A 16,442-nucleotide genomic window follows, 5' to 3' on the forward strand; every position below is an offset into this window, starting at 1 on the left:
TGGGAAGTGGCTCTCTGTGTAGGGAGCAAGGGCACTTGTATGTTCTGTGACATACAAGAAACAAAGAGTCCGAGTTGAATCTCATGGATTCACAGAAGTTCTTCCCTCCTGTAAGGCTATGGCCCATGACTTCAGGCCTGCCACAGGTCACTTCTCAAGGCCAAGTTCAATGTAGAAAGTGAAAAGTGAAAGTGAAACACTCACAGTCGTGTCCGACTCTTGCAATCCCATGGACTATACAGTCCATAGAATTCTCCAGGTCAGAATACTGGAGTGAGTACCATTTCCTTCTCGAGGGGATCTTCCCAACCCAGGGATCAAACCCAGGTCTCCCACATTGCAGGAGGATTCTTTACTAGCTGAGCCATCAGGCCAAGTTCAATGTAGAAACTAGCTTGAAAGAAATGTGGAGTACTTTGGAGTACCTGGAACTTTTCCATTGCAAATAGAGACTGATTTTAAAAAAGAATCCTAATTATACCATCACTATAAACATACCACATGTTTATTCAAAACATTTATTTATTTATTTATGTTGGCTGCACCGGGTCTTAGTTGCGGTACACAGGATCTTTAGTTGTGGCATGTGGGATCTAGTTCCCTGACCAGGGATAAAACCCACCTCCCGTGCTCCATTGGGAGCCCAGAGTCTTAGCCACTGGACCAACAGGGAAGTCCCATCCTCCTCATTTATACAATTGAGGTAACAGGTATAACTACCATTAAAAGTTATGATGAAGGAAAATGAGAAAACATCACGTCATCTTTTGTTGTTGTTGTGCTTCATCTTCTAGTCTCAGTCCTTTATTGCAGGATCGGCTATGGCAGTGGTTTCATGTGGGCTTAACTTCCTTCCTTTGATAGCGCCTTGGCTCCTGCATGAGTGTCTCTTGCACTTACCCTGGGGCTTCTGTGACACCACGGCAGGGGATAGCAGTGCTGGACACTCAGCCATGCACAGCCTTGAAGTGTGACAACCCTCAACTGATGGGGATGGAAACCAGCAGATACATACTTCTCCATGTTGGTCTTTGGAGGGCACAAGTCTAAGACAGCTTTTGTGTATTTCCTCAAGAGAACCCGGCCAGATGGATCATCAGTTGTCCATGGTGATGCTCAGTTTGACAGCATCCTTGTATTAGCAGTTCCTCTTTGCCTGCCTCACTGTTCTTGGTTGCTAGAAATCACTTCCCAAATAAACCATCTGCTCATCACTCTTTTCTCTGGGAATTTAGGCTAAGGTGTACCTCTAAACACTCAACCCTGGCATAGTCATTCTCAATGCAAATCCATTCTAGAATATCTCTGTGTATATAAGACTGTCAGAAAGTAGAAACAAGTTTATAGAAATAAGATAATGGTTTCCAGCTTTACTGAGGTATAGTTGACATATAACACTGTATAAGTTTAAGATGTATAACATGATGATTTATTTCATGAACTTGTGTACTGTAAAGTGATGACTGTAGTAGGGTTAGTTAACACCTCCACCGCTTCACATAATTACCTTTTTTTCTTTTTGTGGTGAGAATATTTCAAATCTACTCTGTTAGCAGATTTCAAGTATATAATACAGTACTGTTAACTATGGTCATCATGTTGCACACTAGACCCTCAGAACTTATTTATCTTCTAACTGGAAATCTGTGCCCTTTGACCAGTCTCATTATTTTCCCCACCCTCCAGCCCCTGCTAACCACCATTCTATTCTGTTTCTGTGAGTTTGGCTTTTTCAGATTCTACATATAAGTGATGTCATGTGGTATTTTTCATTGTCTCCCTGACTTATTTCACTTAGCGTAATGTCCTCAAAGTCCATCCACGTTGTAATAAATGGCAGGATATCCTTCTTTCTCATGGCCAAATAATATTCATGTATTACAAATGTATTAATATATTTGTTGTTGCTGTTGTTCATTTGCTCAGTCGTGTTTGACTCTTTGTGATTCCATGGACTGCAGCACACCAAGCTTCCCTGTCCTTCACCATCTCCTGGAGCTTGCTCAAACTCATTTCCATCAAGTTGGTGAAGCCATCCAACCATCTTGTCCTCTGTTGTCCTCCTCGCCTCCTGCCTTTTTTCTTTCCTCGCATCGGTGTCTTTTCTAATGAGTCGGCTCTTTGCATCAGATGGCCAAAGTATTGGAGCTTCAGCTTCAGCATCAGTCGTTCCATTGAATATTCAAGTCTGCTTTACTTTAGGATTGACTGGTTGGATCTCCTTGCAGTCCTTGGGACTCTTAAGAGTCTTCTCCAACACCACAGTTCAAAAACATCAGTTTTTTGGTGCTCAGCCTTCTTTATGGTCCAACTCTCATATCCATACATGACTACTGGAAAAACCATATCTTTGACTAGACGGATCTTTGTCGGCAAAGTAATGTCTCTGCTTTTTAATATGCTGTTTAGGTTTGTCATAGCTTTTCTTCTAAGGAGCAAGTGTCTTTTAATTTCATAGCTGCAGTCACCACCTGCAGTGATTTTGGAGCCAAGGAAAATAGTCTGTCACTGTTTCCATTGTTTCCCTGTCTATTTGCCATGAAGTGAACAGGACTGGATGCCACGATCTTAGTTTTTTGAATATTGAGTTTAAGCCAGCTTTTTAACTTTCATCAAGAGGCTCTTTAGTTCCTCTTCACTTTCTGCCATAAGGGTGGTGTCATCTGCATATCTGAGGTTATTGATATTTCTCCCGGCAGTCTTGATTCCAGCTTGTGCTTCATCTAGCCTGGCATTTCGCATGATGTACTCTGCATACAAGTTAAATAAGCAGGGTGACAATATACAGCCTCGACATACTCCTTTCCCAATTTTGAACCAGTCCGTTGTTTCATGTCCGATTCTAACTGTTGCTTCTTGACCTGTTATTGGTAGTTCACCTTGAGAGCTGACAGCTGGGTGGGGTTGTGTGTGGGTGAGGTGCACGGAACATTGCCTGTGGGCCAGTTAGGGGGATCTGTGGGCCAGGTGTCCCTAGCGGTGTGGGTGGGCTGGATGGAGTTCTTGATATAGCAATTGGTCTGCATCCTTTTAATGTTCTCCAAGATTCTTATATGTTGCTTTTCCACTCTCTTCCTGCCTTTCAGGCACATAGTTCTTGAATCAATGACTCTGGGTGGAGTAAGATAGAAATGGGCCTTCTTGGCAGCATCCTGCATGTAGGGAAGTCAGGTGTCCACCCAAACACTCTCTTTCCTCTGTGGGACAAATCACAGGTCACGAAGAGACAGTGTCTCTTGACCCTGAGCTGTGCTGCTTTAGAAAGGGGTGATGCAGGTAAAATCAAATTGTTCCTCATATCCCTCCCTCTAATGCATTCAGATTTGCATTTTTTCCTTCAGTGGCATGCTGGGACTTCTCCACTGGAAACCTGAACTTCCAAAAAAGCTCTTTGTCCATGGGCAATTGTCTAAGACAGCATTTTCCAGGGACTCCTAGACCATGGCTGAAAGGGGCTGGAGAAGGTTCATGGGCCACCATTGCAGGGACAGAGCTGGGACAGAGGTCTCTATGCCTATTATCTGCCACATGGGTGGCCATGACCCTCAGGGTCCCTTGGTGAATAGTGCTTGACCCGACAGACCCTTTGTCTGTGGATGGATGCCAAATTGTCACTGAAGCATGTGTAAGGATGAACGAGGAATGTCTTGGTCATGGTGGTGACATCACTCCAAACATGAGATAATTTTATACATCTTCAAATAGTATATTTTTTAGGATATCAAAGAAGATCCCTAAGAGAATCTATGTCTAGGACTAGGGTGAGATGACTGAGACGCCTATGGTACAAAATTTAAGGAGATCTTCACTCCTTAAAGAAAATGGCAGTCCACTCCGGCACTCTTGCCTGGAAAATCCCATGGATGGAGGAGCCTGACAGGCTACAGTCCATGGGGTTGCAAAGAGTCGGACATGACTGAGCGATTTCACTTTCACTTTCACTTTCATTTCACTCTTAGGGTCATGTACATGCAAGGTCAGCCTCTTGCCTTACCCTAGTCCCAGGTGTAGGAAAATCAGTAGGGTCTCTTGATGACTAAAGTCTGAAAGCTCCTCTAGGGACAAGGCATAATGCCTGCTGAATAGGGAAAGCCTTTTCAGTTCGTCGGCTCAGTTCAGTTGCTCAGTCGTGTCCAACTCTTTGCGACCCCATGAATCACAGCACGCCAGGCCTCCCTGTCCATCACCAACTCCTGAAGTTCACTCAGACTCATGTCCATCGAGTGAGTGATGCCATTCATCCATCTCATCCTCGGTCGTCCCCTTCTCCTCCTGCCCCCAATCCCTCCCAGCATCAGAGTCTTTTCCAGTGAGTCAACTCTTTGCATGAGGTGGCCAAAGTACTGGAGTTTCAGCTTTAGCATCATTCCTTCCAAAGAAATCCCAGGGCTGATCTCCTTCAGAATGGACTGGTTGGATCTCTTTGCAGTCCAAGGGACTCTCAAGAGTCTTCTCCAACACCACAGTTCAAAAGCATCAATTCTTCGGCGCTCAGCCTTCTTCACAGTCCAACTCTCACATCCATACATGACCACTGGAAAAACCATAGCCTTGACTAGACGGACCTTAGTCAGCAAAGTAATGTCTCTGTTGAATATGCTATCTAGGTTGATCATAACTTTTCTTCCAAGGAGTAAGCGTCTTTTAATTTCATGGCTGCAGTCACCATCTGCAATGATTTTGGAGCCCAAAAAAGTAAAGTCTGACACTGTTTCCACTGTTTCCCCATCTATTTCCCATGAAGTGATGGGACCAGATGCCATGATCTTCGTTTTCTGAATGTTGAGCTTTAAGCCAACTTTTCCCTTTCCACTTTCACTTTCATCAAGAGGCTTTTTAGTTCCTCTTCACTTTCTGCCATCAGGGTGGTGTCATCTGCATATCTGAGGTTATTGATATTTCTCCCGGCAATCTTGATTCCAGCTTGTGCTTCTTCCAGCCCAGCCTTTCTCAGGATGTGCTCTGCATAGAAGTTAAACAAGCAGGGTGACAATATACAGTCTTGACATACTCCTTTTCCTATTTGGAACCAGTCTGTTGTTCCATGTCCAGTTCTAACTGTTGCTTCCTGACCTGCATACAGATTTCTTAAGAGGCAGGTCAGGGGGTCTGGATTCCCATCTCTTTCAGAATTTTCCACTTTTTATTGTGATCCACACAGTCAAAGGCTTTGGCATCGTCAATAAACCAGAAATAGATGTTTTTCTGGAACTCTCTTGCTTTTTCCATGATCCAGCGGATGTTGGCAATTTGATCTCTGGTTCCTCTGCCTTTTCTAAAACCAGCTTGAACATCAGGAAGTTCACGGTTCACGTATTGCTGAAGCCTGCTTCTATAACCAGTCACATCCACAGCTGGGTATTGTTTTTGCTTTGGCTCCATCCCTTCATTCTTTCTGGAGTTATTTCTCCACTGATCTCCAGTAGTGTGTTGGGCACCTACTGACCTGGGGAGTTCCTCTTTCAGTATCCTATCATTTTGCCTTTTCATACTGTTCATGGGGTTCTCAAGGCAAGAATACTGAAGTGGTTTGCCATTCCCTTCACCAAGGGAAAGCCTTTAGGGGCAGAATATTCCCTGCTTTGTACCACAGCTTTGGATAAGTGAAGATGGCACAGTCTCTTAAGTCTTTTTACTTATTTATTTTAAAATTTGATATATGGTTGATTTATAATGTTGTATTAATTTCTGTTGTACAGCAAAGTAATTCAGTTATACACACACACACAGAAAAATTGAAAATGAAAGCCACTCAGTCATGTCTGACTCTTTGTGACCCCATGGACTGTAGGCTGCCAGGCTCCTCTGTCCATGGAATTCTCCAGTCAAGAATACTGGAGTGGGTAGTTGTTCCCTTCTCCAAGGGATCTTCCTTACCCAGGGATCAAAACAGGGTCTCCTGCATTGCAGGCGGATTCTTTATCAGCTGAGCTGCCAAGGAAGCTGCCCCCCTGCCCCACACATATATACTTTTCAAAAAATTCTTTTCCATTATGGTTTCATCAGATATAGAATATAGTTCTCTGTGCTACATGGCTACATGTTGTTTATCCATTCTATATATAATAGTTTGTACCTGTTAACCTCAAACTGCCAACCCATTCCCCTCCCCTTTGGCAACAACAAGCCTGTTCTCTTTTCGTGTGAGTCTGTTTCTGTTTTGTAGATATGTTCATTTGTGTCATATTTTAGACTCCACATATAAGTGATATCATATGGCATTTGTCTTATTCTTTCTGACAGTCCCTAAGTCTTAAATAGGACAGGCTTTGGGATCAGGTGGGCTTGGACACCCCCATGAGAATCCATCTATTGGAGAGTGGTGGGCAAAGCATGCCAATTTGTTGGGCGAGGAATCTGCTTCACTGAAGTCTAGTTAGGGACCTTACTCAGAAGGTAGGTGCCCTGGGATCCTAGGAAAGTGAGAATCACTTCTGTCTTGGGAAACTGGAGGAAAATATAGCAAAGGAGAGGGCCGCCAAGTGAATTTCAATTTAACATAATAATCAAGGACCTGTATATATAAGACACTGTGCTGAGCTGGTGGGGACATAAGGATGGAGGTGCAGTTAGGATAACATACACCCTGATGCTCTCCAGATATGAGGTGTGGGGCAGCCTGTGTGTGACAGAGGTGAGGTTGGGGGTCTGTGTGACTTGGGAATGTTGGGCCTGTAATGGTTCCAGTGACTGTGGTTGGGGAGATGGGTAGATATACCTGCCTGTGTGTGGGGGGGGAATGGGATTCTGTGACGTGATGCGTTACTGGGTGAAGAGGGCTTAGTAAGTGTTTTTATAGTGAATGCAGATCTTGGAATGTGTGACCTTGGATATGTATGAAAGGTGGTATGACTCAAACTTTAGTCTGACTGTATCAGTGTGACAAGAGTGGTTCAGAATCTGCGTCGATTTAAGATAAAGACATGGATGTAAGTTTCTGTTTGCTTGCCTGCAGGATTGTGCTAGCTGCTTTCAAGTTTGCTTTCCCAATTTCTATACAGGGTAATAACTCCACATTTCTTCCCACCCTGAAATTCTGCAGCAAAGCACAATAATAAAACATGATAAAAATATAATATTACATTAAAGAAACAGAATTACTATGGAGAAAAATTAAAAATCAGCCTAAAATGTTAAAACATGAAGATGGGTTTCAAAACAATTTCTTACTGTGGTGTGGCCCGTCATGGTTCTGTTCCAAACACTACAAATTCGTCATTCATTTCCTTTTGCTCATTAGAATGTGGCTGCAGAAATTCAGGAAGCCTTGGGCTGCAGAATTCATTTCACCCATTCTAAAACACTGATCTAGGACATGCCTGACTGGCTCTACCCATTCTCTGAGCAAGGACACTTGTCCTAAGAAGGTTTCACAGCTTATCCAAGGCAGCAGTTTGTCCCTGAGCCCAACCCAGAACCCAGAGTTTCTCTCCCTTAATATAGTTTTGTTTTCATCTGGCCTCATGGCTTCTGTGATGTCATGAAGCAAATGTCTGTCTTTGATATTGCTTTCTCTAAGGAATTTACCACCTTGATTCCATCTATATGGGAATGGAATAAATAGGGGAACATTTCCCTGCAGGCCTTGTAGTTCACAAGAGGAAATTTCAGAATTATATAGCGTGTGTGCGTGCTAAGTCTCTTCAGTCATGTGGAACTCTTTGCGACCCCATGGACTGTAGCCCCCCAGGTTCCTCTGTCCGTAGGGATTCTCCAGGCAAGGATACTGGAGTGGGTTGCCATTTCCTCTTCCAGGGGATCTTTCTGACCCATGGCTTGAACCCGCATCTCTTATGTCTCCTGCATTGGCAGGTGGGTTCTTTACCACTAGTGGCACCTGGGAAGCCCCTCTGAAGGTGTCTATGTCCTAAATCCCAGAAATCTGTGGGTATGTTTTTACATAGCAAGAAGGAATTAAGTTATAGATAGAACTTAACATTGTTAATGAGCTGACTTTAAGACAAATTTTTGCTTACTTGGTGGCTCATTGGTAAAGAATCTGCCTGCAATACAGGAGACATGAGTTTGATCCCTGAGTTGGGAAGATCCCCTGGAGGAGGGCATGGCAACCTAATCCAGTATTCTTGCCTGGAAAAGTCCATGGACAGAGGAGCCTAGCAGGCTACAGTCCATAGGGGGGCAAAAAGTCAGGCATGACTTAGCAACTGAACAACAACAAGCTCTCTGTCACGCCCTCTCCTGACAGGGGCTGGGCCTGGTCTGGCTGGTGGTGTGTTCTGTGCAGGTGGCAGGCCAAGGAGTTTGTCACTTACCTGGAAATAGTTTGGCTGCTGAACTTATGGATGTTTTCAAAACTGGAGGTACAGTGGATGTAGGAATGGAGAGGTGGACTAAAGAATGGGATCTGAATGCGTCAACAAAAGTGAGGAAGGTGAGAGGTGGATGCTGGAGACAGGGAGTGAGATTGGGTGGATGAGGGTGGGAGATGGATCAAGAGAATAAATAGAGTTGTGGTTGAATACTTGGGAAAGAAGCTGTTATCTGGAGCTGGCTTTAGCTTCATGGCATGGTTCCTGGCAAAGCAATGTGGCAGACGCCTCTCACCCAACATGGGAGTCATCTTCCTGCTTCTTCTCCAGGTTTAAGTGTTCTTGATGAGGCAGGACTACATTTTCTGGAGAGAGAGAAACCCTGAGTTTAGAGACAGTCTCTGAGAATTCAAGTGTTTTCATTTTCTTACAGCTCAGCCTCGTTTGAGCTTTAAGTCTCTGTCCCCATCGCCACAAATCATCTTATTATTCTTGACTTTGCTGTCACTGAGCTCTGTCAGTCACAAAGTGTCAGCAATAAGCACGTATATGAGCTCACTTAGGAGAAATATTGGCCGGGGCTGCTGATTCCTGCCCCACAATGCATGCATCCGTGCTTAGTCGCTCAGTCGTGTCCGACTCTCTGTGACCCCCATGGACTGTGGCCCGCCAGGCTCCTCTGTCCATGGGATTCTCCAGGCAAGAAAACTGGAGTGGGTTGCTATGCCCTTCTCCAGGGGACCTTCTCGACCCAGGGATAGAACCCATGTCTCTTGCATTGCAGGTGGATTCTTTATTGCTGAGCCACCCAGGAATAAATAAGTCCACAATAAATAAGTCCCAGCCCACAATAAGTTGTATCTATTTTTCTTGGATATTAAAAATAATCTTTGACCCATTCTGTCCACATGTCTTCATTCCTATGAAGCTAGTATACTTTACCTCTACTTTCTCATGTCTTGCTTTTCTTCACATGAGCGCAATCACCTAGTTTTCACCACATTTACCCCATAATACTTTCTCACTAAGATCTCCCTGGATTGCCACAGCCAATGGGACTCTTATAGTGTTTACCTAAAGCCCTCACTCTATGACAGCTGCTTTGGACCACATCCCTCTTCTTGATTTTCTTCATGGGGCTCTTTTTCTTAAGTCTCTTTTATTTAAAATTTTTATACAATTAAACATTTGTTTATTTTTTAATTGTATACATTAAAATATGCTATCAATTGTATGAATTATCTGGCTGCATTGGGTCTTAGTTGTGGCACTTGGGATCTTCATTCTGTCATGTGGGATCTTTCACTGTGGTATGTTGACTCTGTAGTTGTGGGGCCCAGGCTTAGTTACTTGGCAGCATATGGGATCTTAGTTCTCTGACCAGAGATCAAACCTGTGTCCCCTGCATTGCAAGGTGGATTCTTAATCACTGGACCACTAGGGAAGTCCCCTCATTTTTTTCTACAATTTTAAAGGTTACTTTCCATTGACAACTATTACAAAATGTTGGCTATATTCCTCATGTTGTACATCCTTTAGCTTATCTTACACCCATTAATTTGCACCTTCCATTCATCCACCCTTTTATGACCCCTCTTCCTCATCCCCACTGGTAACCACTAAGTTTGTTCTCTATGTCTGTCAGCCTGCTTCTTTTTTGTTCTATTCACTAGTTGGTTGCATTTTTTAAATTCCACATGATACTGTATTTGTCTTTCTTTGTCTGACTTATTTTACTTAGCATAATGTCCAAGTCCATCAATGTGTTTGCAAATGGGAAAATTTTGTTCTGTTTATGGCTGAATAGTATTATGTTCTCTACCTATCTATCTACAAACCACATTTTCTTTATCCATTCATCTGTTGATGAGAACTTAGGTTGCTTCCACATCTTGGTTATTGTAAATAGTGCTGCTGTGAGCATTGGCGTTCTCCTTGGGCTTCTGTGTTATTATTTCTTTGTTATTATTTCATTGTCTTCTCCCATCTCTCTGGCTATCCCTGGCTCATTCCTTCTGGTTCATTTGCTCCTCAGAGGCTGCTGTTCCACAGAGTTGTGTCCGTTCCCCCTCTTTCCTATCTCACTGTGTATTTTTTCCTTTCTATAATTATGGAATAATATTCCATAATATATGTAGGTCACTGACCCCCGTACATTTTTATCTACGGTTCAGATCTTACTCTTGAGATCTCAGATCTATATATTCAACTGCCCCCAGGATTATCCCAGAAGTATTTCAAACTTAACATGCCCCAAATTGGACTGATTATTTCCTAAAGAACCTGATATTGTTCACCTATTACCTTTATCAGTAAATGTAACCTTTTATTCAGAAGTCAGATCCTTGAGTATCATCCTAGACATGCCTCCACCTTCATCCTTCACATGAAACTAATGATCAAGTCCTGTTCTTTCTACCCTGTCGACATCTCTCTTGTTCATTTCCTCCTCATTCCCTAATCTTATAATTAGTCTCCTCGGCTCCAGTCTCACCATACAAAAAGTATTCTTCAAATTCTTGTCAGTGTGATCTTTATGAAATACAAGTTTTACCATTTCACTCTCTGGCTTAAAACTAATCAAAAGCTTCCTACCATCCAGGAATAAAGCCTAGACCTGTCAGTCTGCCCTTCCTGTGCCTGCTCACGTCATTGCTTTGTAAAAGGATGAAAAAGTGAATGAATCCATCATTGAAGTCACTAATAAACAAGGTGTACCAAACAGCTCAAGATCTGCCCCTGAGGAAGCCCACTTATCATGCTGATAAGCCTATAGGACATCCTGAATCAAAAGTTTCAAAATCAGAGGCAAAGTTTAGTCTCTGTGACTCAGGAGGGCAGTATGGGTTTCAGCTGGGTTTCAGCCCAGCATGACTGTCTACTAGTGAGAGCTGGCCACAGAGCAGTGGATCCCCAGAGGACGTGAGCTTCCTACATGTGGAAGTGACCAGACAGGAGCTGGATGACCAAAGCAGGAAGATGGAGGAGGGATTCCTGCACTGTGTGGAGTATTGGATCTCTTATCTCCATTCTGTGAGAAGGAGACGAGAAAGGGAAAAAAAAAACACTAATATTTGTTGAGTGCTGATTTTGTATCCTGTGTTGTGGTTGATGCTTTATCTTATTAGCTCATTTTCCCTAACAATCACTTTAGTGGGAAAGTGCTATTATTATCTCCATTTTTTTGATAAGGGCTCTAAAACTTGGAGAGGTGAGATAACTTTCCCAAGGTCACTTGGAAGGTAAATGACAGAGCCAGGCTTATAATCCACTCTGGAGTGGGTCTCAAAGTGCATCCTAATCAGTGGTGTCAGCATCACCTGGGATCTTGTTAGAAATGCAAATTTTCAGGCCTCATCCAAGATCTACTACATCAGAAACTCGGGGGGTGAGTGGGACCTAGACATAATATTTTAACAAGCCCCCCAGTTGATCTGATACCTGCTAAGTTTGAGAATGACTGCTCTAAAGAATGTTCCATTGTATCTAATTATATTCCTGGGAAAACATTAGGAAGCAAGTTCATCTCAAATTTCTGGAGAACTTTTGGGAAAAAACCTGCTCTCAGTCTACATGGCATACACATTTAGTCCACTACCCTCAAGTGTGGGGCAGGCCATGGGGCTTCATGGTAGGTCTGAGCATCCTGTAGCTCCCAGCAGATTACAAGGTAATTCAGAACTACATTTTCCTTGAGAACAGCTTGTAGCTTCTCATGTCATTGTGCCTAAGGAACAATATGAATCTGGATTTTAAAAAAACCCAAACATAACCAAAAACAAAGGACACCTTACCATATAAAATACAAAGAAGATAGCACAAATCCTCCAAACCACTTTTTAGAGAATGAATTCAATAAAAGCAAGGGAAATTTTTTAAAGCCCCGTAGAATTGCTGGTAGTATGCTATCATTTATTTTGTGAATTCAGCAACATTTTGAGGGAGACCCAGACACTATAGCATTTAAAAATAATGCAACCTTGCTCTTGATGCAAGTGGCAAAAGCGAGAGGTCTCCGTGGAGCTTTGCTAAAGGGAAAAAAAAAGAAATTAAAAACCGTCCACTAATGTGCCGGCGAGTAATGAAATAAGAATCTGACACTTGGTGCATTGAAATGCAAACAAGATGTCCCTGTGTTACCCTGGCAATTCATCATAAGGCCGGTGCATTGCTGCTTATTATACATGAGGTGCAGTGAATTATTACCAGTCTGGTTCTTCTAACAAACTTTTCAAAGTATGTACATGATAGGGTCAAAAGAGATTTATATATGTGTTTGTGTGTGTGTGCACAAGAAGTATATTTCTGCCTGTGAATACATGGACCTAAATATACTTGCATTATAGATATGAAATTCAGGAGATGACCCAGGTATTTGGAAGCACTTTCTCTCTCCCTCTTTCTGTGCAGATAGATCTGCAGATAAAATGGAATTTAGTGTCAGGAAACACCAACCCAAACAGGTTTTATTTGCAAGACTTTTGATGGGTTAAGACCATCTTGGAAACCTACGGCTGGAGATACTGGATCATCATACATGAAAGAGTTGGAAAAGAAAGAGATGAAATGAGATTTAAAACCAAACCAAGACAAAACCCGAAAGGTGACCAGCTAGGTACTTGGGATTTTCGAGATAATGTTTGGGACACATATATATCTGAATGAACACGTGTCAACTCATGTTATTCCTCTAATGGAATGACATCTTTTTTTGTTGAGAAGGGCTGAAGAAAACAACTAATGCTTTGATTTGTTTGACTGTCTTACATTTTAATGCAGTGAAATCTGAAACATTAACATATTTGTGGTGTGTGTATGTGTGTATGTGTAAGGTTCGAGTTGAGGTTTGGCCATGAGTTTGGCAAGAACTCACAGTGAGGCAAGAACATATGGTAAGTAGAGGATTGAGGGTGAGGGGAGCAGAAATTGAGCTTTACAGGTGTAAAGTTTAATAATAACCCTGAGCAGTTAGTTGTACTGTTAGTGTCATGAATCGATGGCAACACTGAGGCACAGGGAGATTAAGCATCCAGCCAGAAAGTGATGCAGCTGTGATCTGAACTCAGAATAACCTTTCAAGGTTGCTTTAAAAACCTCTGATGCGCTCAACGGAGAATTGGGCTGTGAGGAAAACGTAGTAACGTCTCACAGGCGGGTTAGGAATTAAGGCGCCCCCTTCTGTTTGCCATGGGAGTGACATGGGAGATGCTGGGAGTGAGGAAGCAGGAAGGTTGATGAGGGGATTACAAAGATTTTCTCTATGGAAAATTTTCAGGCACATCTCCGAAATCAATTTCATTACAGGATTTGGCACAAGGTTGGCATTTAAGTGGGATAAAATAAAATGGACATTCATTTAAAATACACAGAAAAATATCTGAGAGAATATAGAATCAACTTCAAGTAACAGCACTTCTGGGGAATGAGATTATGAGAAGGGAGAAGCAAGAGGCTTTACTCATTATTCACACACCTCAGTTTTATTTTTAAAAACTTTTTGTCGTGGGAAGTTTCAAACATATATGAAAGTAGAGAGAATAAAATAGTAAAACAAAATAGAATACTTTACTCTGCCCAGGTTCAACAATGATCAACTCATGGCCAACCTTGTTTCATTTTACCCCATTCCCCCAGCCCATTCCTCAACTCCCCAGCTTATTTGGAAGCAAATCCCAGACAGCATAGCTTTTACTATAATGTATTGACTTTAAAAATCATGTTGTAATATAAAATATAAATGAGAAATTAATTTGGTATCTATAATTATTTAAACAAGGTTGGAGTTTCCATTGTCTAGTTAATTTTTTCTAGAGCAGTGATTCTCATACCTGGCTGATCACTGAAATTTTCTGGGAAGCTTTTGAAACGTAGATTTCACAGCCCACTAGGATTCATGGAATTGGAATCTCCGTGGCAGACCCAGGGATCTCTGTGATTAAAAAGTTCCACATATGATTCTGATGATGAGTCAGGTTTGGGAACAGTTGGTCTACTTAAGATAAACTGTTTCAAGTACCTTCAAGCACTTTGGAAAGACTTAATTCCATACAAGTTGTTGATACGCTAATTACAAACTTGTGTTATCTAGTCATTAAATTAGGTTCCCTAAGGACTATTCTGAACCGACCCCTCCCCGCCAAATCCCCGCCTTGGATTAAAGGAGTGGTTGAATCTAGTTAACCTAGTTCTGATTAGTATATAGCTATAAAATAGAACACATTTTCTTAATATATTTTGCAATTCATACATATTACCAATGTAATACTAGTCTTTGCTACAGTCGGTGAAACCACATGGTTTATTTTTGCTGGTAGATTACCTAATTTTAAGGTGAGAAAATGGAATCTCAGAGCAATTAAGCAATTTCTCTAAGGATATATAGCTGGTTAATAGCTAATCTAGGACAATACAAAACCTGCAGTAAGTTAGGCACTGGTGGGTTACTGACAAATAATACGAGTTTCCAGTGTTTCAGGAATTTAGAGATTAGTGAGATGGATGGACAGGTCTTGGGAACGTGACTTCCACAGTCAGAACACCCACACTCTGGGTCAGGACAACAAAAGTAGTGGCTTGATCTTATTAAACAAACTCAAGTGCCCCCAGTATAAAACTGTTGGCGGGGCCCCCCCCCCAGAACAGAACTTAATTTCCAGGGTGAGCTTTTATTCTGACAACAAATGGATACTTTTTTTTGGCCACAGCTCAAGGATTGCAGGAACTTAGTTCCTGACCAGGGATGGAACCCAGACCTCCTGCAGTGGAAGTGCAGAGTCCTAGCCACTGGACCAATAGGGAATTCCAACAAATGGACACTTAATTTCCACTGATGTAAGTATCTTGGTCAGCTCAGGATTTTCTGCCTCTTCCATGAGGTTGAAAGGAGTTCTGAGTGTATCAGAATGCTAAGACATTGGGATATGGGGGACGATAGTATCACCTTCCACATTGGCATCTCCTGAACATCTTATTTCCATCTGGTCCATAAGGGCTGGTCTATGTAGATTACAGCTCTCTATCCTAGACACAAGGCTTTTTCAGGTCTGGGTCTTACCTGCTCCCACAACCCCCTCCTTGTTCCCAGAGAGTTGGCTGTTTCATGCACTAAACTGGCATAAGAAAACATATATACCTAGTCTTTGTCCCTGGTGCCTGGCACAGAACTCCAAAGATCTTTGGAATTTCCTGAGTGATAAAGATGATAGGAACATCTTTTGTTAATAATAGCAAATCATCTCAACCATACTTGAGTTTAAGCTAATGAAGTGACTCTTGGTGGGCTCATGGATAGATTTAGAATGGGACTGGTCACCAGAAAGACCACATCTTGATTTTCTTAGAATTTTTAGGCCCACCTTTTATCCCAGTCTCCAGGCTGGAGATTGATTTCAATCACCAAGGCTAATGATTCAAACAATCTTACCTATGTGGGTAGACCTTCCTAAAAATTCCTAAATGGCTGGATTCAGAGAGTCCTGATGCTGGGTTTTGGGAAGTTCCATGACTTTTAGCAAGTACTGAGCTCCACCTGGGAAGCACAAATCCTCCTTATTCTTGGATTCTCAAATCTGTCTGGGAATTCTGTTGTGTACACTGCCTCCAAAAGGCTTGGCTTGGTGAGTGTGGGTTGGTGGGGGTAGGTGGGAAGAGGTGGGAGAGTAAATGGTTTGGGTACCCCTCTCAGGAACTCACCTGGATCCAGGTTTCTTCCTTCCCAGGTAGTGATTGCAGTACTGTTTTTTGATGTCCCATTATTCCCAGAATGTACTTATTTTTCAGTAGCAAATGCCAGTGTGTGTGTGTGTGTGTGTGTGTGTGTCCTCCTCTCTTTGCCTTAGCCCAGGCCTATCTTAAGGTTCCAGACCAGTTCCTAGCAAAACCAAGGCCAGACTGACTCTATTCTTTCTCAGAATAAACTCAAGGTTTATGTTCTCTAAATGGTTTTTGAAGCACTCTAAGCCAAGAATCAGTTCAGTTCAGTTCAGTCGCTCAGTCGTGTCCGACTCTTTGCGACCCCATGAACCGCAGCACGCCAGGCCTCCCTGTCCATCACCAACTCCCGGAGTCCACTCAGACCATGTCCATCGGTGATGCCATGCAACCATCTCATCCTCGGTCGTCCCCTTCTCCTCCTGCCCTCAATCTTTCCCAGTATCAGGGTCTTTTCAAATG

Source organism: Oryx dammah, unplaced genomic scaffold, assembly GCF_014754425.2.
Source record: "Oryx dammah isolate SB20612 unplaced genomic scaffold, SCBI_Odam_1.1 HiC_scaffold_2, whole genome shotgun sequence".
Lineage (NCBI taxonomy): Eukaryota > Metazoa > Chordata > Mammalia > Artiodactyla > Bovidae > Oryx > Oryx dammah.